This window comes from Cyphomyrmex costatus, unplaced genomic scaffold (assembly GCF_001594065.2).
Source record: "Cyphomyrmex costatus isolate MS0001 unplaced genomic scaffold, Ccosl1.0 scaffold29, whole genome shotgun sequence".
Classification (NCBI taxonomy): domain Eukaryota; kingdom Metazoa; phylum Arthropoda; class Insecta; order Hymenoptera; family Formicidae; genus Cyphomyrmex; species Cyphomyrmex costatus.
In genome coordinates, this window is record NW_017277017.1 from 1,970,587 (window position 1) to 1,994,750 (window position 24,164).

Consider the following 24,164-nt stretch of genomic DNA (forward strand, 5'->3'; position numbering starts at 1 on the left):
ATGTATATGCTTGACCTCTTATTTTGTTTATTTTTAAGCCACTTAAATTCATATATTATTTATTAAATTAATTAATTAATTTAATTTAATTTTTTTATTTAATTATATTAATTAATTAATAAAATAATTTAAAAAATAATAATTAAAAAATTATAAAATTGGACTCCTTATAATTAAATAACAATAATAATTAAGGCGGCTGTTTAGGACTCAGTGCAGTAAGATAAGCGCACAATTAAATTCTAAAAAATACTTTACTATAATTTAGAAGTACAAATATATTTGGACGTTTCGGCCATTGGTTTTGGCCATCTTCAGCAAAAGTGTACAATATAAATTCCTAGCTACGTTGATTATTGTTCGTCAGTTATGTAATCTATAAGGCTCTATATTTATACGTATATTCTGTATAAGTTTATTTATAAAAGAAATAGATGAATCTATTCATTTTTTTATCTCGCTTAATAAAGTAATATGGTAGAGAGGAGAAAGTGAATTGTAGAAGCTTTAGGCCAGAGGGATTAAATCTGGTTGCACAAAGAGGCCAGTATTTCTCTCGCTAATGTTAATGAGTTATTAAATATTCCTCGTGGATAGATTAAAGCGATCTTGTCGTGTTTCCATGTATATATTCAATGCATACTCGCTCTCAAAATTTGCGTAGGTTCGCCGGTGATACATTAGCGGCATGTGGAAAGTTTGTGGCTGCCGCGAGTTGCGATTAGTTAGTCCCGGTGGGACACACCGGATTCACCGTAATTATCTATTCGACACGACCTCGTTTCGGATTATTGCATCTGCGAGTGCCTCTTCATGTAAATGCGTATCAACCCGTTTATTGTATTGTAAGACGATAATCCATGCCCAATTTCGCTGCTTGCAGAGACCAGCTCCGGGTATCATACTGCGATAAGATATGGTGCCTTATCGCTAGTTTCCGTAATTCTGTTTGTGGTCAATAAATCATGATTGGAGAGTATCAACGATGCTTTCGCTAGATGCAACGTAATACATACGAAATAGATTTCTAACGCAAATTCATGGTTTCGCTTCTGCATACTATAAATTCATCACATTTTTGAGAAACGATATTATTATTGAAAAGTTAAACTAATAAAAGAAGGTTTTGCTGAAATATCTACTTATCTAAAAAAAGCTAGATGTAAGTTTAAAAATAATTTTATTGGATTATCAAATAATTATCATATAATTATATAGGATGCTCACAAGCTTATCGTTGGAATATCAAAAGTTTTTGCATTATTGCAAACTTGAATTTTCTGCATAATTATTTCGTAGTCCAACAAAATTATTTTCAAATATGTGTCTATCCTAATTTTTAGATACTATTTAGCAAAATTATTTTTTCTATATTGATATACTGATTATATTCAATACTACTTTAGTCATGCAATAAATAAATGTGTGAACAACTTAATTCTAATTTAAAAAAAATTTTTAATTAGAACTAATAATAATTTTTTCTTATGTATGTATTTCTATTTATTGTACCTATTTATTACGTAATTTACATTATAGGAATAATCAAAAATAATAAAAAGGGCAACGTGAGAGTCAAATCAAGATTAAATTGTGGAAATGTTGACATATTTAATTTTAAACTACGAATATATAATTATTAAAAATTAAAAGATTTCAAAAAAATATATCTATTTAAAAATCTACTTAAATGATGTAAAGATAACGTGACCAGTTTTGACTCGGAATAGAGTCCTCCTCAGACTTGTGAATATGTTTGATGGATAGAATTATTGAAGAAACATATATCATTGTTAATATAACTATTTCTGTAAACATTAATAAAAAAGTTTTATAACGATATAATTATATAGATAAAAGTGAAAAGAAGATTTACTTACAATAGTCAGTAAATTTTGAAATTAAGAACGTTCCGGTTTATGTAATGATACAACATTATAAATATAAAATGCTGATGAATTATTGCTAACAATGACTTAAATTATAGGAATTTAAAATTTTCTCCTACTCTAACGTAGTTCAACATATGATTGACAATACCGTATACCTACCTACAATACTTACATTAATCGCGACTGCAAAAGTATAACATCGCGGCATGAGCGGGCGGAGATTTGAGAAACTAACATATATGCCACATGGCGTTCTACGAACAGCACAGACTTATGCGGGGATCGCAAAAGTTTTTAATGAAAATTTGTAATCTTGAATTTTCTGCGAACTAGCACGAAGTTTTTGGTATGATGAAAATGTTAATCAAAGGATGCATGCAGTCGGAACGAGATTGGCGAAATTTCATTATCTTGATGTTTTTGATGAACTGTATATTTCTAGTTTATTTCCGAAATATTTTTTTAACAATTACGTTTATGAACAGTTTACAAAACAGACGTCGTATTATTAGTCAGTCACACTGTATAAGATGTCCCGTCACAGATGATAAGTATTTTAAAGACAAATTTTTTGTAATATTTTAAAACGAAAAGTCTAATATGAAAATGTTAAACTTATGATGGGTTTTAAATGAAAGAGTTTAAAAAAGAAAGAATTTAAAAATTACGATTCAGAACCAGAATTTTAATACGTTCAAGGATAACAAAATGATCAGAGTGAAGATGTTGAATTTTGTTATTATCTTCTTTATATTGATCATCTTTACTTTATATACATACTTTATACACTGATCATCTTGCCATCCTTATGAGTGTGCGAAGTTTTAGCCTCGTCATTCGTAATATTTAAACTCTTTCTAATATTTGAAAACTATCATAGTATTGACATTTTGATATTAAACTTTTCATCTTAAAATGCAAAGAATCTGTCTTTAAAACAGTCAGTCAGTGATGGGACACTCTGTATATATATTTATAGTATTCCATTTACATATCTCCAATATAAAAAAATAACAATATCATCGTCGTCATCGCAATGGCTGCGTCACTCAACAGAGAAAGCAGCTTTGCAACGGTTGTAAAATTCTTTAATGTGATTGGTCTTATTTCCTCATTACATCTACCATAAATGTATAAGCCAATCACACATATTCAAGAATTCTATAATAGTTGCAAAGCTGCTTTTTCTGCTGAACGCAGCTATTTATATCTAAATATCTCTAATGGCGTAATTCAGGGACTTAGTTGGATGAATGTATATTTACCAAATATTTGCATATATATACCAAATATTTGCATTTCAGACATTACTTCCATGTTTTTGGTACAATCCGTTACCGTGCCACTGCGGGAAAGAACTCTGAACACAAAGAAATGAGATAAGATCAGTGGTACAATACATACTTATAACGAACTTTGGACAATTCTAGCATTCAAGGAGCTATTTTACGAGATTGTGTATATGGAACTCTCTCTTTTTGATCCTTTTCTGATGCTTTACAATCTTAACCATGCCTCAATGCTGTTTACCCGGGACTTAATTGTCATAAGAAACTGGACGTAGCTCAATTTATCATTGTCGTTATTAAAAACTTGTCTATTATGTGCATCAATTGTTAATGCATTGTAGCTAATCACATGTACATACATACAAACATTCAAACAAATAGGTATTTAAACTCGATTTTTTTCGAAAACAGTGTTCTATGTGAAAGAATTTTATTTTATATTTTTTGTTTACTTCCACATAGGAAATAATTTTCTTCTCTCAGTGCCATGACTTCTAAAACATCCTATAGATATAATATACATTTATAAATCATTATTTTATTTAAAACATACCTTTATATAATAAATCACTATTTTATTTAAAAAATTATTCACAAAAAATAAAGTTGACAAACGATTAAAATAAATTTTAGGTTTATATACTAGTTGATTAGCTTATCATTTGTGTCACTGTTTGGAATATCAGAAGAGAGAATTTATTATATTGCACTCGTATAACATATGCTTCTAATTTCTTAAACTAAGGATCGAGTCAAAAGAACTTCACAAATTCGGAAATGTATAAATTTGTTCCAAGACAAAAATACTGCAAAACACAGTAACCAAATATACAGTGTTATTTTGTAGAAACTTCACCGCTCTGTTTAATTACTAATAGAGAAGAATAATGGTAATAAGAAAATAGTAAATTTCCAATTGAAAATGTTTAAATAATTACTTAATTAGATATATTAATTTCCGGCAGTTTTGCTTGAAAAAATAATAGTTTTGCAGCTTTATAATTATTCACAGCATTCTCGCATAGAAATTGATTATAGTTGATAAAAATAATAACAATTCATGATCGAATCCTTCCTAGCTGAGTGCAGGATAGGGATGGTAGGCTTTACCAATGCAAAATATGATGGTCGCAAGAAATACTACGTGCAACCGCGAGTTCATTTCAGCACGTGTATCCTTGTCTCATGCAGCTCGAGACATAAGCTCGTGCCTTCCTCGTCGCGGCGGAGCAGGATTTTGCGTGGTTTACGTAATATTTCCTGGTCACGTTCGGGATATGCATGAACTTTAAAAGTGGCGCCTTCGTGCTTACGGAATATTAAAGCCATTCATATTTACTTGAGAATAGATACTGTAGGCACGTAATAACACATTTCTTCTTGCTATCCGTGCATGCCACCATCCCCTTGCCCAACATTGCGTTCCCATGTTTTTTTCTACCGCATTCGTTAAAATTATCGCTTTGCCTCAAACATTAACACGTCAACGTGATACCTCCTTTTATTTTATTATAAAATTTCATTAGGAATGTCTTCAAGACATAAAAAGAATGTCTTTACACATAAGAAGACTGTGTTTATCTTAAAAAGATATAAACTATCAAATAATATACACTCCACGCGTGTATTGCGTGTGTATGTGAATATATGTATGTATGTGCGGTCGCGCGCGCACACGCACACAGTGTCCAAAAAAGATCGAGACTTCTGAATATCTCGGAAAATGTGAATTTTAAAGAAAAGTATTTTAGACAAAAAATAATAAGTTTTAAAGAAATCTATTTACTGATTTTATCGCTTTCTTCTTGGGGGGGCATCGTCAAAGTCAAGGACATATCAATTTTTTTAAATGGAATACCCTATTTTTCATTATATGTATATCTATTCTCGTAGCTTACCTCAAGAGTTTTATAAAACTGTAATAAAGTTTATTTTCATTAACTTTTTGAGTTATGGGGCTTGCGAGAGTTACAGTACCATCGGTGTTAGCATTATCCAAAATGTCCAATAACGAACGGCTAAAATTTCTTAAATGTTGTTCAAGATCATGATGTAGATAACATTTCAAGATAATATATCAAGATTAAGCTCATTAGTAGAGGTTGTTCTGCTTATTTTCATGTGTTTATAGAAATATTAATGGATGAAATCTTATATTCGCATATGTAGTTTTAATATCGATATTAACAAAAGAAGTGACAAGTAAATTTTCGCCTTTCACCTTAGATAATAATGTTAATGCCGATGATATTGTAACTTTCAAGCCTTAACTCGAAAAATATTTAATAAAAAGTACTATCTTATAGTGTTTTGAAAGGTTTTAAGAAAAGCTATAATAATATGCAATAAAATTAAAGGGGTTCTATTTAAAAATTTTAAAGTGATCTTGTTCTAATCATCACGATGCCACCCAAGGTTAAACTGATATTAATAAATGAATCGTTTTTACGCCCTACAATTTCTGTCTGAAACATTTTTCTGTAAAATTTATATTTTCCGAGTTATTCAGGGGTATCAATTTTTTTGCCCACTCGATATATTATATTGATAAATTTAAGCAGATTTTGCCACAGAAAAGTTGCTGTAAAGAATTTTTTTAAATCTCAATTTCTGAATATATTTTGAACAAATATCGCTATTCTCTTTCCATCAATTCTAAGTATTACAATGCGAAGAAAGGAAAAGGACTTGCACGTTTCTTATTACGGATTTTGGTTCTCGGTCAAATCTTCTCATATTTTGGGAAATTATAGTTCCCAAAATATGAGATGTCTTGATTAAAAGTATCGCGACCTTCTAAAATTAACAGTTTCCGAGATATAACCGTTTAAACTTGAATAATTTCTATTATTTCTGATATTGGGCGATATGAACAATCTCGGTCCCACATGATCCTACAGATTTGAAAAAAATACTTATTGTTAGATGAACCTTATAACATGCGATAAAAGGCTGCTATAGTTGCATTTCGTTTTGTGACCTTAATTATATGGCTGCAAATAATGATAAGTACTATTATCAATACAGTCTGGATTATCCAATGACCCATGGAGGACCTGGAGAGAGCATGAAGTGGTGGGGATAAGGTTTTAAGGTAACGGATGTGACACAATACAGGCCACTTCGCACAGGTCTGACGCGTGGTGCGCTGCCGTTACAGAATAAACTGAAGTGGCTAAACTCCATTTAAACTCTAAAATATTCATGGCTGACATCGCCACGGCGTGTTTACGTTTTGTGTACAGCTTGTGGCAAGATGACACGGATATTTATTATCTTCTTTTCGCTAATATACTTAATATTATTTTTTGTTATATTATGTTATTAACGTTATTCCCATCACGATTTAATCAAATTTCCATTAGATAAAATTTTCGGCTTCTACACGTGCCACGCTTCAACCGTTAAAAATTTCTATACAGGCTATCGCGATTATTACCTCCACCACCTCATACTCTCTTCAGGTCCTCCATGCAATGACTATTGTCATTGGAAACGTGCTACGTGGAGGATTCACTGTCCATGTAAACCATACACTATTTATCAAAAAATCTTTGCATCTCAAAGTTACAATAATATTGTCTATATAATTAGTTGTCAATAATGAATAAACTTTTTTTAATTTATTGTAACAAAGTCGAGCATGTGACTAATGTGTGCGCTCTACCGTATTTCTTACTATCACAGTACATTAGAGGGCTGCGGACAGTTTGAGTGCTTCTTTCAGCGACCGGTTTACACACAAACTTACTTTAGCAGAGCTCTTTCGTTGTATCCTTCTATTGGATGATTGTAAGAGGTGCCTACACATGGCAAAATAATGTCGATAGAGCTAGGAATTTGCTGGAGAAATGCGAGATGGTCGTAATATATGGCTATACTCCATCTGTGTTACATATATGTCCCAAATATGGGGATACAGTCAGGGGAATAATAGTAGGGGAGGCCGAGAGGCTAAATGTGGATTTACTCGAGCGTCGTGGGGACCTATTGGATTGTGAAGATTAGATGCTAAAAAGAAAAAAAGGTTATATGATGTATGCCGTTTCAGTGGTGGGGGCAGCGTGTACAGGCTTTCAAAAAAAACAGTGACAATGAAATACTCGAGCGTGTCAGATATTAATAGTGTAAGCGACCCATGTGTTTCTGATAACGGATAAATATTAATCTGACGGTTTACGTGGTGGAGTTAGCTGTAGGAAGGGGTCAAAAAAAGGGGGAAAAAAAAAAATTTCCTCGAGCGCGTCAGATTTTTGAAATGTACACTTTTCTACATGCAATTAACACACCATACCTTAATCTGACGCGCTCGAGTTTTCGAACGATCGATTTTTTTAATTTACTAATCCCCTGGACCCCCGGCTCTATATAGAGGTTTAATATTTGGTGGGGGTACTTATTAGGGTGCAAGCTTTCCCCCTTTATGTTATTCTGACATGCTCGAGTAAATCCCAAAATCCCCGCTTGGCCTCCCCTACTATAAGAAGTAATTCGTTACTTTTAATAAAGTTACAGTTAAAGCTTTTTTTTAGTAACTGTAACTTAACTTTATTACTTTCTTTTCAACTACAACCGTAATTTAACTTAGTTGCATCTTTTAGTGTAACTAATTTAATATAGTTACTTTACTTTAAACATTTCAAACTTATTTATTAATATAGTGTACGGTTCACTTATGGCTCCTGCACATTGGACGCGGATATGTTTGCTACGCGATCTACTTTAATCCTGTAAAAGGATTTTTTATTTTATTTCGGAGATTTGTATATGACTGTAATGTCAATAACTTGGTTATTTCAGTATTCCCTTAAAATATAATGCTCTACGCATGTAAAAAACAAATAACTATACTTGCTAGGAAACGACTAACTCGGATGAAACATGACAGGTCGGCAACACAAACGGAAATCATTTCGATACGCAAAATAGCCAAAGTGTTAATTTTAAATAGCTATACGTTACATGAACATTTATATGCACTCAATGTAGACATACCTTGAAAGGTTTATCTTTCAACAAACCTAAATTAATATATTATCAATTTATCTTATCTTAGAATTATATAGAATCTAGTGCTCTTAGTGAATTCAAGAATAGAAGAAACGACTGACAATAATATTAATAATTGCGATAAAGAAAAAAAAAGTGTTAGTTACTCAGCGTGAGATTAAATGCATAGATCGTAATTGTCAGAAAACACAAGCTTATACAGCTGACTAGTAGTCTTCAGGTGTATAAAAATTTTGCAATAGTTAGATAGATATATTTTGGTAGTTCTGCATTTTTCTCGAAAATTAGTAATTAAATAATTTAGTAAAAAAAAAAACATGAAATTTAATTATTGAGTTATATGTTGTGTATAGGTATATTATAGATATTTTTACAATATTGAAGAGATTAAGGAATACATTTCAAAAATTTAAAAACTTTATTCTATCTACCTTTTCTATTTATTTTTTTGTTATAAAAAGTCATTTTCTTCCGTTATTTTGCCAATTGTACAATGAAATTACTGAATATCTTGTATATATCCTATCGTTATTTGTACGCCAAAAAGATGTCCTTTCTAGATGCTTCTCGTTACTTGCTTATTGTTCAGGATTTTTCCATTTACAATGTATTGTTCCTGTTTGCCATAGTCATTCTCGTGACGTCGCTATATATCGTCCAACTGGTTAGATCGATCAGATTAATTCTGGGCACTAACACAAATGCAACAACACAACAATTTCGATCGTACAACTGATAGGCATTATTTTTCAATAAACAAGAATAGAGCATTATGGGATTATCTTGTTTTACGGAAAGAAGATTAATGGAAAGTGTACAATTATCGTTAACAATTTATTTCATTTTATATTTACTTACAGTATTTTCTAATAATTTTATGATAGCTATTAAATTTTTTTACTAGCGATATATATTTAGCGAGAAATTAATCTGTATTAATTCCGGGCGGGATGTGATGAATGTGTTCTCTGTGAAACCACTGGATTATCAAACAAAAATACGTCCGCATATACAGCTCTACGAAGTAAATAAAGTGCTGATGTCGTTAATAATGCATCTTCTATGCATTTAATCTACTTACATAATTTTAACGTAAAATATAAAATAATTATTAAATCGCTAATAAAATTTCAATTAGCATAATTTTTGAATAATTAATTTCTTTACACATTTTTCTTTTTTCTGTATTTAGAGATAGTAAAATCAACGTTATAATTTAGCATCGCTTTGCGAATTATTTTGGATCGTACGAATATACCGCGCAACTCGTCGGAAGTTGTCGAATGCAATTGGCGAAATGCATGCCAAGAGCGTCGTGCTTAAATGTCGATCGTAATTTAAAGCTGGATATGTACTTTTGCGATGAGCTTGACGGCACATGTACTACTCTTGCAGGTAAAAGCGACATGGGAAACGTTTTGAAGTTCCCAACATATTCTGTCCCGCCGTTCTGCATTCCTCTCAGTTATCAAAACTGCTCTGCATGTTATGAAAAAATTGCAGCGCAATCGCGCGTCGCAGGATGAATTAAATGTTGTAAGATTTTACAGCTTAAATTTTTCAACGAGCGTTGGTCACCGCCCCGTCCGTCAAATGTTGATAGTTATCTTGTTATATGGCAGGTCGCGGAATATAAAGCGGTGAATTTGTGCGCTTTTACACGATGCAAACAGTTCGCAAATGCGGCGAATTTCAATTAAAATGCAGATGTGTAAAATTATTATTTCTGCAACTGCAGTTCTTTGACATATTTGAATTTATAAATTACAGCACTTGTAATTTGTCCTCATTATTTACCTTACCTAGCTGATTTAATCTTTTTTTCTATTTTACTCAAATAACAGAACGAGTTAAGATAAAATACTTTATAAAGTATTTTAGACTTTAAAATTAATTTAAAGAAAATTGTAGATGCATCATGTCAAAATTTTACAAAAAAATTTAAGCAAAGTCTATTCAAAATTAATTAAGATTTGTATAGCTATTAATCTATTCTTTAAAACTCTATCTTGGTTAAACGTGCGATTAGCAAAATATGCAATGAAAATGTCACATGTTTGCATTTTGCGAATGTATTCTATTCTTTATTGAGGAGTACGGTCGTTGCAGAAGCTGATTAATTTTCGTCTCGCGAGAGCATGGCGGATTGTTGTAACAGAAGACGCTCTTCGCGAGTTTCAAAGAACGGCATTGTTTCTGCGGCAGTGAACGGTTGACCTGAATAATTAATTAGATCAATAACAATTCTGCAGGGTGCTCGCGTACGCTTCTAATACAATGTCGCCAAACTATACTTCACAACGCTCTACGGCTTAATTCGTGTTCGTCGGCGGTGTCGGCGACGGAAGATAATAAGAATAATGTCCCGTGATTATAGGCCAGCCTTCATGATATCGCTTTGTTGCCGTCTTATCAACGGAGCATGAAAATTCTCGGTCGTTCTTTATAATGTAACTTATCATAATTGTGCGCCCTTCATATGCAAAGGCGCACGGTTTTTTTCCGCGAAAAATTCGCAAGCAGTTTTTCGACGGTGCAGCCGTAGATGCATGTCGTCACGCTTAATTCTTATGGAAGAAAAATGAAAAGAGAGAAAGAAAGAGAAAGAGTCGAGGAAGAGGAAAGGAAGAAAATCACGTTCAAAGTAAAAGAAATCTAAAACGTTTTCAATATTTATTTTAAAATGCAATAATCTCTGAAAGATGTGCTTGTTTGTAAGGAATTTTAAATAAAGATATTCAGGCCGATATAAATCGGTAAATAGAGTTGTCAATGCGATATATAATAATTTATAAGATTTACAGTAATCACATTGCAGTTATCATTTACATACAATATTCATACGTACATTTAGTTGAGGAGAATCTGAGTAAGATTCGAAACTAGTATACTATAATCTATTATGAACGCCGAATCTTTGAGCTACTACTATGAATATTGTATCGTATCTACATATTTATTGCTTTACCAGGACATTTAGTGACCTAAATATCCTTGTACAAATTTATTCCACGACAAAATTTTTAAGATGTGAGAAGATATTTTACAAGCTTATTATAATCATGATTTTATAATAACATACAGATGCTATATAAAATAATTTTAAATTTGTATTAATTGCCTTTGGTATTAATTAACATCAATTTTCACGATTGTAGCTTATCATCAAAAATATGAGAGTTAGAGAAACGTGATAAAACACTATTATCTTCCACTGTAAAATGCAGGTTTCATGAATAAAGTCAATATTGTTCTCGAGAAGAGGATAATTTTGCCCGTACTAATGAAAGCATCGTAGGAAAATACGCTACGAATTCGGGTGGTTGCTCGAGGGAAGACGCGCGGAAAATAATTTGTGAGCATCGTCATTGTCGTTGTCCGACTGTAAAATTTCACATCGCAAAGTCAGCGCGCTTTTTCGACGTGGCTATAAAATAGTTTCTTTTTTTGTCACATGAAGCCTTTTAATTGTATTTTTATCGTGGCGTTATGCGTACTGTTTCCCCATAATGCATTATTCTCTCGTTAAACAGTTTTCCATACGCTTTTTATGTTTAAATTACAACTGCAACGTATATTTCTCGCATTACAACTTCAATGTATATTTCTCGCATGTCACTAATTTTTTTAAGGGGTTATTGTACATGTCTGCATTTTATGTATTTCCATATTTCATTATTATTTGAATCTGCATTTACAGTCATTACACGAATAAATAAAATATATTAGATAAGAAGGAATAAATTGTATAAAATATTGTAGTTCAATATCTCTTTACTTAGAAATTAAGAATGTTCTCAGCAAACTGTGTAAGAAACGATTTTACATGTTTCTGTAAAACTTGATTAAAATATAGTAGTATATAACAGTGTAAAAGAAATAATTATTAGCTCTCATGTTATGCAAGTGAAAAAAATAAGAAAAAATTATTGATTCTTTTTCCATAGTTGTTAACAAGTTTAATTCTTTTTCTATTATCTTTTCTTTTTACTTTCTTATTCTTATCCTTTCAGATTTATTACACTCACATTAGGTAATATACATTAGGTAATATACATATTTAAGAAAATATGGATAATTATAATCTTGTATATTAATTATTATTATAATAGAATAATCACCCACACTTTTAACTCTCAATATTAACTGCACGCGACGCACTTTACTATTTTATATTGCAATAAAATCCTTATCGAAATATGATCGTGAAAATAATAGAAAAAAGATGTGAAACTTTACTCGATATTTGCAAATCTTGCAAATCTCATAACAAAAGTTGTATTATAGATTCAAGTTATGTCCATTATTTAATATATATCTTTATTATTAAATATTTATCAGAATTTTATTTGACTACTTCAAGATTTAGTATTAAACATATTTTTATATTATCGAAATATATATTTATTGCGCACTTCTTACTGCGTTGACTCCTAATAGCCGTTTTTAAATTTGTTTACATTATTTTATTACAAGGAATTCTTTAATATTATGATCGCTTTTTTTATTACTAAAATTATCTACAAAATAAGACAAAACTGAACTTGTAACGATCATACGTCCTCTCTCCATCTATCAACAATCCTTCTAGAGGATTTGCAGTACTAACACAAAAATAATTTCAAATGACAATGAATTAAAAAAATAAACGCTATATAGCTGTACAAACGCCGAATTATTATTGTACATGTGGTAAGCGATTCACAAATATTGAAGTACGAATTTAATTATTATTGTATATATATTAAATTCGTTGATACTGGAAATATATATCGATTTATTTTGTATGATGTTCTATTTGTATCTGGAATATTAAAATATAACGTTGACATTCTAAGTGTGATACATTGCAATTCCTGTTCTTTATCATTGTAATTTTTGAGCGGAATAAAAAATCGCGGGATATATTTATTTCTATTGTACTTCTCGATGTAATGTTTGTTTAATCGGATTCGTCCGCCCTAGGAATTAGAACTGTTTTCTAACATTTTATACCTTTTATTAACGATAGTTTATTCAATATCTATTAATTATAATTATCACTTATCTCGCGTGATAGTATTTCGGTCTCAATTACCAATTAAGGTGATGCTGAACCCGCCTGTATTATGGATAAAATTAGCGTTTTTGACGTTTTCGTTCCTGTCTAATTTTTTCATAATAGTTTCGCAGAATAAAAATTCTTTTTTCACGATTTAAATATTCATGCTGATGTATTTGCCTCTATATTATGTTCAAAGCTGGAAAAAGTGTGAAATTACAGATTTCTTTATCTATTTTTATCTTCAGCGTTGGTCGCCATACTGAGCATAAATGGATAAAGAAATCTATGATTTTATACTTTTTTCAGCTTTGAACAAAATACACCAGACACAAAATACACCAGAGGCAGGTACATTAACCTAAATATTTAAATTGTGGAGAAGAAATTTTTATTCTGCGAAATATTACGAAGAAATTAGGCCGGAACGAAAACGTCAAAAACGTTAGTTTTATCGGTAATACAGACGGCTCCAGCACACATTCTCTTAAAGATTTTCTAAAGTCGTCTGTATTACCGACTAAACTATGTAATTTTTGTATTGTAAATACTTTTTTTGTCATTCACAAATTTGAAAATCCTTTTACAGGATTAAAGTATATGCATTAATACGTGCCTGTCAAACAGAATCTATGCTGAAAACGATAAAAAATTTCAAAATTGAGTTCTTTTTTATCATTTTTTTAGTTCAATATGGCACTCTAGAGCTGTCATTGCACGTCGTAACAACATTTGTTTCATATAAAAGCTGCGCAATCTGTACTTAAGAAATAGTAGTCCACAATCACATAGTTTGCATAAATAAACAGCGTCGAGTTCTTAGAATTAGACTTAGACACTTTATCACGATGAATTTACAATACAAAAATTGTTAGGTAATGTACTGCATGCATCACCGTCTGCGTGAGATATCAATGTGGTAGTATATAAAAAATGTGTCGATTTGTTGTAAAACAGCGACATCTGACGATTTCGTTAGAGTTCGAGCTTTGCTTTAGGATCCTCTTAAGACTTTGTTATTATTACACACTGGCTTTTTATTTTTTACGAACTTTGTTATCAATTCTGTTATTAATTTGTATAGTTTTACTTAATTATTTCCTATTGACTGTCGCTCGTAATTAGGCAAACATATATGTATATAGCCATCCTTTTTCATTGCAGAATTCTATGAGGTTGTAAGCTATCAATTAAACTATACATAATCTTAAATCTTAACTGACAATGAGTCAAATACGCAAAGTCCGGGCGCGAAGACGAATTCTAGAATCTTGCATTTTAGTAATTTCATGAACGTGATAGTTGCGGATTCAAATGTTTATATGTATTATAATTGTAGTATCGGCTACAATATTTTGATTAAAAAAAATCACAAAATTTAATCGTCAATTGCAAAAGTTAATTTAATCGAATGCTATTAGTTGAGTTAATTTAATAATAAATTATTTGCAGAAAATTCACTTCCTTCAAGTGAGAATTGCTAAAATCGCATTATTTAAAATTGGTTAAATCCTAGGATTTTTTTAAGAATAAGAATACAAGAAAGTAGAATATAAGAAGAATGTTTAGAAAACTCACTAATAGCAGGTAAAGGTGCTATAAATTGAACGTAATGCGAGTCTCTCAATCAGTCATGTTTCATATAAATTCCATAACGCTACTCCATCTGGAACAGCAAGCTTGTCATACATTTAGGTCAAGGAATTGAATTTCTATAACCGCAGGATATGTATCTTGTACAATCTTATGAAAATATGGTAGAACAAGTTTAGAGAGAGATGAACGAGACAGATTATTTAATAAAATAAAATAACGTAGGTAATAAAATAATGATTTTTTACGTAATGTATATTATATGTATAAAAACGAAAAATAATGATGACTGTTTTAATATTACTGTCTTTAGTTACAGTTATTATATAATATTACTATTTAAAGCGAAACTATTATAAAATATGGAGTGATTTAATTTAATGTAGGTAAATAATGAAGTTTATATTAATATGTGTGTGAGTAGCGACTAAATATATGAGACGTATTGTAGATAAAATCAGTAAGTAAGTGATTGATTAGCCTATGTACACTTTAACTTGATGAGATAGATTTGGTTAAAGTTTATTCAATGAACGTTAGGACTGTTAGTGGTAATAGAATTTGAGGAAATTTGTAAATAAGGTTTTTTATGTAAGCTTATTATTGAAATGAGAAAGTGTGTGTGTGTGTGTGTGTGTGTGAGAGAGAGAGAGAAAGAGAGGAAGAGAGAGTAAAAGGGAGGGGAATAAGGAAATGTTTTCGACAGAAATTTTACATACATAGATATAAAGCTTAAAGGAAATGGTGTTATTTGCCCGGAGAAAGCAATTGGAAAAGGAAATGAAATGGTAATTAGAAAAAAACAGAGATCTTTCAAAAGAATACAAGGAGGAACTGGCAAATAAGGATCAAGGTTGATATTTATTAATTTCTGAGAATTTAAAAAAAATGATTTTCCATATTTTAAGTATTTGAATTGTCCAATAAAAAAATAACTTTCAATAGATCCGTGTAAGTGCTAGCGTTTCATAAAGAGCGGAAATTCCGAGCGCTTGCCAAACCAGACGGTCGTGTAAAGAAGCATGTAGACTTTTAGACCTGACAAGTAGAAAAACCATTATAAAAAGAGCATAAATGAATTAGTAAATTAGACACGAACGATTTTATATCTATGTTTGTGGCTGTTAAAAGTTTCAGCTAAAACGTTAATCCTTGCACGAGTCCAATAAAAATTAATTTTTTTACTAGACGATTCAAATACTAAGATAGTAAAGATTTTCTCTCAAGTTCTCAAGAATAAGAAAAAACAATAAGGAGAATTATTAAAACTAATACAAAATTGTATACTAAAAGAAAAACTTTCATTTCTTTAAAGATAATTTTTTAATAATTTTTTAGGTTAAATATAGGTAATTTTTGATACAGTTTTGTAATAAATATTATATGTACATAATACCAATAGCCTCTAGCTGTATTTCAATGTTCTCAAACCTTTAACAATTGTGACTTATTGTTAAACAAATAATAATATCAATTATTTCCTCAGAGAACACTCGGTCAATATTTGCGAGAAGAAGAAATTCGTTTCACATCATGCTTTGCCTTGTATTTCTCAAGTGATGCTATATATTCAGCCGCAGTTATACATCGAACTTTACTGAGCTTTTCAATTCAGAATTTTCATGTTCTCGACACGACTTTCGCGAGAGAAGTCGTCTCGCGATGAAGTTTTGCCGTGAAATAAACCGCAGTCACAAGAAGTTGAAATTTCCTTAATGACGCACTTCTGGAACTTGTTGTACGTGAATGTGCGAAGGAGAGAAATCTAACTCGACCGGAAGTTATACTTTATTACGTTTCGTTTGCATTAGCAGTTTCGACTTCGCGCGATAACCGTTTTCATTCTGTAAACATTGCAAGGATGCGCATCGTCCTCTGCATTTGTTTCCCTGTAATGTAAGTTCCTGTAACTTTTCACGCTCTGCGAGATCGATTTCACAGAGCATGCTAAAACCGTAAACCATTGTGATTAAGTCAAAGACAGAGAGATAGAAATTAGTTGAACAATACAAATTTTCATAATTTAAATATTAATAATTCCAACAGTAAAAAGTATTTTATATAATCTTACATAAACAATATATCAGAAATAGCAGCAAAGTGTATAAACAAATCACATTTTACTGTAGGTTATAGAGAGAGATATCTTAATTAATTAAATAAAATAATTGAAGTACAAAATGATTACTGAAGTTAAAACAAAATGTAATATATAAAATCAATTGTAAGGATTACAAGGTAACACATTATAACATATATAGGCCAAATGAAAAGATAGCTCAAAATTATAATACATTATATTAATACATCAAAACTTTCGGTAATCTTTGAACACATATTAGACTAAAATCATCCCATGATTTGGGAAAACGTTAAAATTTTAGATTGTGAACCAAATTACAATAAAAAAATAATCTCTAAAACGTAATTAATTTACTCAAAAGATACCGAAGGTTTTGACAACTCATATTTTTGTTTACTAAATTTAATCTCTTAAATCATAAATTTTTCCATTGACTTTCAAATAATTTATATTGAACTTTATTATATATTTAACATATATATGTACTGCATTAGTTACATGTCTCGTTTAGTCGCTTACACTTAACATGAAGTCTTGTTTTACTTTCTAGATACAATCTAACTGCCTAATACAAAAAATTTATTTTAGCAATTAAATATCTCTATATTTTTAAAAATTTAATTTGTCTTACTATTTTATTTCATTAATTAGCTTCATTCTTTCAATTATTTGAACAATTAAAATTTATGGATACCTATAATATTCAATATGACTTATCATCTGACTTTACTTTTTCTTGCTTCTGAGGAAACAGTACATATTTTAATTATATAACTTGAAAAATGTTTACTTTTCTAACAATATATTTTTAATTTGATTTTATTTTATATTTATTTTTGTGTCCAACTTGTTATGTGATTTCATGTTTAGTAACTTTCAAACGTTTTATATATGAATTTTACTATTAGTTTCATTATTAATGTTATTAGGGCTGATGATGATTAACTTAAGTCGAAACGTTCCCCTCTTAATAAAAAAAAAAACTAGTAATAATGTTGTGAACTTTTAAACCAGTTTCTAATTGTAATCTGATTTTATGCTCTTACTTGATCTTTCTTCATTTTTTATTATTGCTAAGCAAACTAGAACTAGAACTTTAAAATTTATAAATTTTCACTTATATCTCAAACTAAATATTTTCTGCAAAGAAAATTATTCGTAAAAAATAATTAAATGAACAGGCAAATAAGAGTAAACTGCGCCCGTATATTTAAAATTATTTGTGTAATTTATATTTTAATTAGCAAATACAACTATTCATTAATTATATTTGTTAACAACATAAGAAAGAAAAAGCCTTCAAGATTAACCAAAAGATTTTTAATATATATGTGAAAGAGTTTCTTTTATTTATTTATCATTAATTTTCCGAAAGTTCTTTTATTATTCTTTAAATCAACAAGTTAACGCCGAATTATTATGTGTTCTTTAACACCATTAAGTTAAAAATAAAAATTAAAAAATAATATAAATATTATTAGCTCGGAATTGCAGCAACAATAATAATTTAAGTAAGTATAAGATCAATATGAAAGGAGGAATTAAAAAAGATTTATAGACAATGTTAAACTTAATAATTTATTTAATCGTGTTATAATCAACGTCATGTTTTGATTTTACTAATGGCTTATTTAATTCTTCCAATGTTTTCATTGCTAGATTTTATATTACTAAGAATTTTAATTATTATATTGTAATATAGCTGAGATGAAAATTTAGTACAGTCGAAACGTTCTAACATTTTTATTATATTATTGAAAAACTAATTAGTGTCAATAAAATGTTATTAAACTAGGTTAAATCTAGATCTTTTATATTGCTCTTTCTCTTGTGATTGACTTATCTACTTAAATTATTAAAAATAAAAAGACGTATTCGTTACATTTTTTAAAAAAATTATAAACAAACTTATAATTACACATGGGAATTAATGATAAGTAATTTATTGAAAGATATTCAACTGGTTATTTTTCTGATGTGTTTAATTTTACCCAGATTCTGATTAACTTGCGACAGATTTTGCGTAAATGATACCTTTATTTGCTTTCTATACCCTTCGAATCCTGGCTTAATCCTGGCTCTGCTAAACGTTCGATGGTTAGCTATTACAAGAGAGACCGCTCTTCGTGACAAACTTTAGTCATTACGACCATTCCGTTTTCGAGCACAAGGGCCTTTGTATACAAGCGTTCCTTATTATCGATGCTAAGGGAAACTCGTGTGGTCTCTGCCTTTTTACATGTGTACGTACTACGAACATATGAAGAGCACATAGTTCAGCAAATTGCAGTCGATTGGCTAGAAAATTCGCGCGTTTCAACGGAAATTATTTGGAATTTGCAATTGGAAAGGTGCGGGAGAGAGGGTTGATTCGGCACTTCTCTCGATTAAATGCGCAGCTTGTCCGAGTAATTGTCTTCAATAGAAAATTAAAATACTACTCGGAGTTCTTTCAATTACCTCGGCAAACTTGTTTGATAAAGCTATTATAAGTAGCAAGAATATTCTGTTATTTACACTATCCAGATGTTGTGGCTTACAAAAGTTTGACGTGTGTGCATGTAATATTATTAGAAAAGTATTACAGAACTTTTAATATTAAAAATACATAAAGTGATATAAAAGGCTAACAAGAGTCAAATAATAATCAATAATAGAAATCTTCATAGTTAAGTCATCACAAATGTATTATAAAAAATTTTTTTGTTTTTTTTATATTTAATACATTTTTGTGATGATTTAACTATGAAGAGTTCTATTATTGTTGTTTGACTCTTATTATTAACCTTTTATATCACTTTCTGTATTTGTAATACTATTGATTTAAAAAAATGCTTGTCTATATAAAAATTGAATCCGTAATGTGTAACGACAATATAAGATAAATGACCAAAAAAGTAAGTAAATACAGATAACAACAATATAATGATGTAAATGAAAAAAAAATTGAATAAGAATATTATATTTTATTAAAACTTAATAAAAATAATTTTTTGTTAATTTTGAATAAAGTGTAATATTCTTATACATTACATCTATATTTGTTCATTTTTTCCATAAGATTATATGTAGTTTTGTGTAAAGCCAGAACATTTATTTTATTATCAACACAAAAGCTTTATATAATTGTTGGTTAATTAAATATCCTGGAATTTTTAAATGTTTTAATTAAATGTTTAAATTTTAAATGAAAACAATACGTCTGTTACGTAGTACTATCGCGTTATTACGCTTTTTTATAACAGACAAATGAAACGACAATAAACGAATCCGTAACTTGGAACTTTGCTCACCGCGTTTATATACTCGTTAGAAGTGCTTTTTCGGCATAGCAAAGAAGTTCAGCATCAATTGATACATCTATGATTACCATCTTCAGATTAATTGGTATTCCGACGAAGGTAGATTTTTGAAAGAAGAAAAGACAATAATTTGTTGTATTCACATTAACGTATCAATGTTAAAACTATCACTTTCTTTTTACTGCTTTAAAAAAAAAAAGAATCTTTAATATTTATAGCCTGTCGTTGGATATTTCTTTTTAAAACTGAAGAAAGTTTTAGTTGATTAGCTGTCATGTTATTTGATTGTGCAATGTATATATTGCTGAAAGACCTATAAGACTTCTGGTATCATATTTATATTATTTCTTTGTATAATGATAATTAAAATTCAGAATAAAAATCAGCTAGAGATTTTATCCATTTGTCAAAGAGTCGGAAATTTGATTAAAAAATTTCCGGTTAAAAATCGAATAGAAAAAAAAAACACGTCTGACGTCTTTTACTTAGAATTTTTTTTCTTGAAAAGTGTATACGATAAATAAAACACAGATTTTTATATTAGACTGCTGACTTTAATTATTTTGCATATGACAGAAAAAGATAAAAATGATGCTTAAAAAAGGTTTTATCTATGTCCACCCATACACATACCTATATACGTACTTATTATAAATATATGTACCACGTGGTCAATATGTGAATAGTGAACATAGAAATGGCAGTCATATACATAGGACGATGTTGTAAATGCTTTGTTAATTAATCAGAAGAAAGAATTGAACAAAGAATGTTTCAAAACGTTTGCACCATGAAGTGAATCACTCTATTTATTTAGGAATTTAGACTTTAGTTCATAATTTGCTCTAACTTGTAATACCACTTCCTCATTATATAATATTTACAAAAATATTACAAAAGATTTGATATATATACTGCAAACGATTTTACATAAGAAATAATACAAACAAATAATTAAATTTTTTAACTAATAAGAAAGATTGTGCCAAAATTTTACACAAATACTTAGACGTAATATAATCGACACAATTTTTATATTGTATTTTTGATAATGCTTTGAGTTGTAATATATACATTCTTAATCTATAGAGAGTATTATTTGATGCAATCTATTACAAAAAAATTAATAATGACTTTTGAGGAAGACTTTCAAAAAATTTTTATTCAAATACTTTTTTCTAAAAATTTGTGCTATTTCTCAATATGTTTACTATAAAAAAAATTATTAGTAAGAGACTGATTGTTCAATTACCTAGCCGAAGTTATATAGACACAAGAGAAGAGTGTTGTTATTAATTACGAGTATTTATATGCGTCGTATTGGGTTATTATCGAAATATAGTAACTCGGATCTTATAGTCCGCACGGCCACGACTTCGCGGTACCCTCTATCCGCGCTATTAATCAGGCCGCAAGAAAGCGGACGAAAAAGCGTGACGGTTATGATTTATAACCAGACGCGCAGAGACGGACGCTCGAGTTTAGATCGCGCAGCGATGCATGCTCGGTTGCGCGATAAATAAAGTCAAGCGACATTATTCCGTGCGCGAAACGTGTGAAAAATGATTTTTGTCGGGCTCAACTGAAATATTAAATTGTAGACCGAATTAATTACACCTTTAATAGCGTCTCATCGTCGTACGCGTCCAACTTCATTGAGCACGAGGCATTTAATTATGTATTCGCCGTTCTGATAGTCGGTGGGTCATTAGAGTGAACCTGCAGTGTCGAAGAAAACTTGAATATTTGACTTAAAAAATGACAATTAAGATTTTTAGTTTTTAAACGATGCAATTAAAAGTCTACATTTTTTGAAAAATGTGTATACATAAAGGTTTGAATAGGAAATTTATTTAAAAGTCTTTCTCGATAATCATTACTAATTTTTTTGCAATAGATTATTTAAATAATACTTTTCCCAGATATATAAAAAGCTTTTCAGATGTATTTCTTTGCATAAACATAAAAACTAAACGGAAAGATTTATGGCATCAAGAAAGAATACTAAGTTCTTTTATCGAAGTTTAAGATAACAGATCGTTATATTTCTAACTTCTTAATTTTCAACTTCGAATATTCCGGTTGTTAAGCCTTAAATAGGATTTCTGCTATGAGAATTTATATCATAAATGTTTGTCACTTTGAAGTGTTAACTTTTATTTATGTTATTTATTTACTAAAAACTTCAGAGCACAAAGAATTTAGAATTTAGGATTAAGAAGCGGTTGCAAATGTTTTCAGCGCTATCAAATTATAAGCATAATGCTATCAATAAGAATGCTCAAACATCTTCATGTAAATATTTATTGCCCTATAATTTAAAAAGCTTTGAAGTATTAGATTTTGTAGGTAGTGAATTAAAATTATATTATACGTTTTCTACTATGTTAGCTGCAACAAAAATTTTTATTTTCATGTAAGAGCGATCAATTCTTACAATTAGTGTAGATTTCAAATTTACATATATCTCGATAATAAAAAATCTAAAACACAATTCGATGAGTTCCACAAGACAATACTTACCTACTATAATAAAAACTATAACATTATAAACAGGCTTTGCATATTGTGCATCTACATTATTTACGCTATTAATGTTTGAAAGACGTACCTTTCAAAGGATGAATTGTGAGTTATTTCTGACTTATATTCTACTTGATAATCAAAAAGTGGCTTCGCGTATAAATATAGTAAGCATAGTAAAATAGCAGTAAAGAAAACAATTAAAATGTCAACGTGACATTTTAAGTCTTATTGTTATTACCAATGAAATTTCATTTGATTTCTGTTGTCCAGCTTATTGACTCTGCTTTAATGACCGATTTACTGATATATTTATTTGATATACTCGACGTTTTTTTAAAGATACGAGGGCAAGCTGGGCAAGTCAATAAGTTTTTAGAAAATCTGTTAGAGGGCACTTGTAGTGTCATGTCACATTACTTTTTAACAAGTAGCATCTTTCAGCTGATTACTGTCAAATTTTGAGCGGAATTCATCGAGAGGTTTCATTTCTGTAAATGATTAAAGCGAACAACCTTTGTATTTTTTGCAAAATAGAAAAAAACGAGTTTTGTGCAGTGATCAAACATCTATATATGAAAGGTTTAACGCTGAAAGAAATCAAAGCCGAGTTGGATAATGTTCATAGTATCAGTGTTTGCGACTGTATACAATTGGGTGAATGAATTTAAACGTGGTCATACATCCACATGTAATGCATCTCGTTCGGGACGTTCAATTAAGGCTGCTACGCCAAAAATCATCGATAAAGTCCACGATTTTGACTGTCGACGAGTGAAAGTGCGCGAGTTTGAGGCTACAGGCATATTACATTGCACAGGGATTTCAATTTTGCATGAACAATTAGGTATGAAAAAGCTATCGGCAAGATGGGTTTGCTCACTGTGGACCATAAGCGCGATCGTGCAACGATTTAAAAACAACGTTTGGAGATGTTTCAACGTAATCCAGATGAATTTCTGCTTCGATTCATTACTGTGGACGAAACATGAATCCATTACTTCACACCCGAAGAAGGCGAAGACCGTGAAGTCGGCCGGAAGGGTGATGGCCACAGATTTTTGGGATGCACGCGGTATAATTCATATCGATTACCTTCCGTCGAAGCAAAAAACGATCAATGGCGATTACTTAGCCTTATTGGACCGTTTCAACAACATTTTAAAGAAAAAACGTTCCCATTTGACAAAGAAGAAAGTGTTCTTCCATCAAGACAATGCACGGGTTCACACGTGCCTGGCACTGATGGCCAAATTCAACGAATTTCGCTACGAATTGCTTTCCTATTCAGCATATTCGCCTGAAGCCCTCTGCGACTATTTCCTGTTTCCAAACCTGAAGAAATGGTTAGGAGGAAAGAGATTCACCACCAGAGAGCAGCTCATCGCCGAAACAGAGGCTTATTTTGAAGGGTTGGACCAATCAAAATAA

At 30.3% G+C, this 24,164-nt stretch overlaps 1 pseudogene; it reads left to right on the forward strand.

The window, feature by feature from the left end:
* The window catches only part of LOC108775173 (uncharacterized), a 27,854-nt pseudogene extending 3,690 nt beyond the window's left edge, over nt 1–24,164 (forward strand).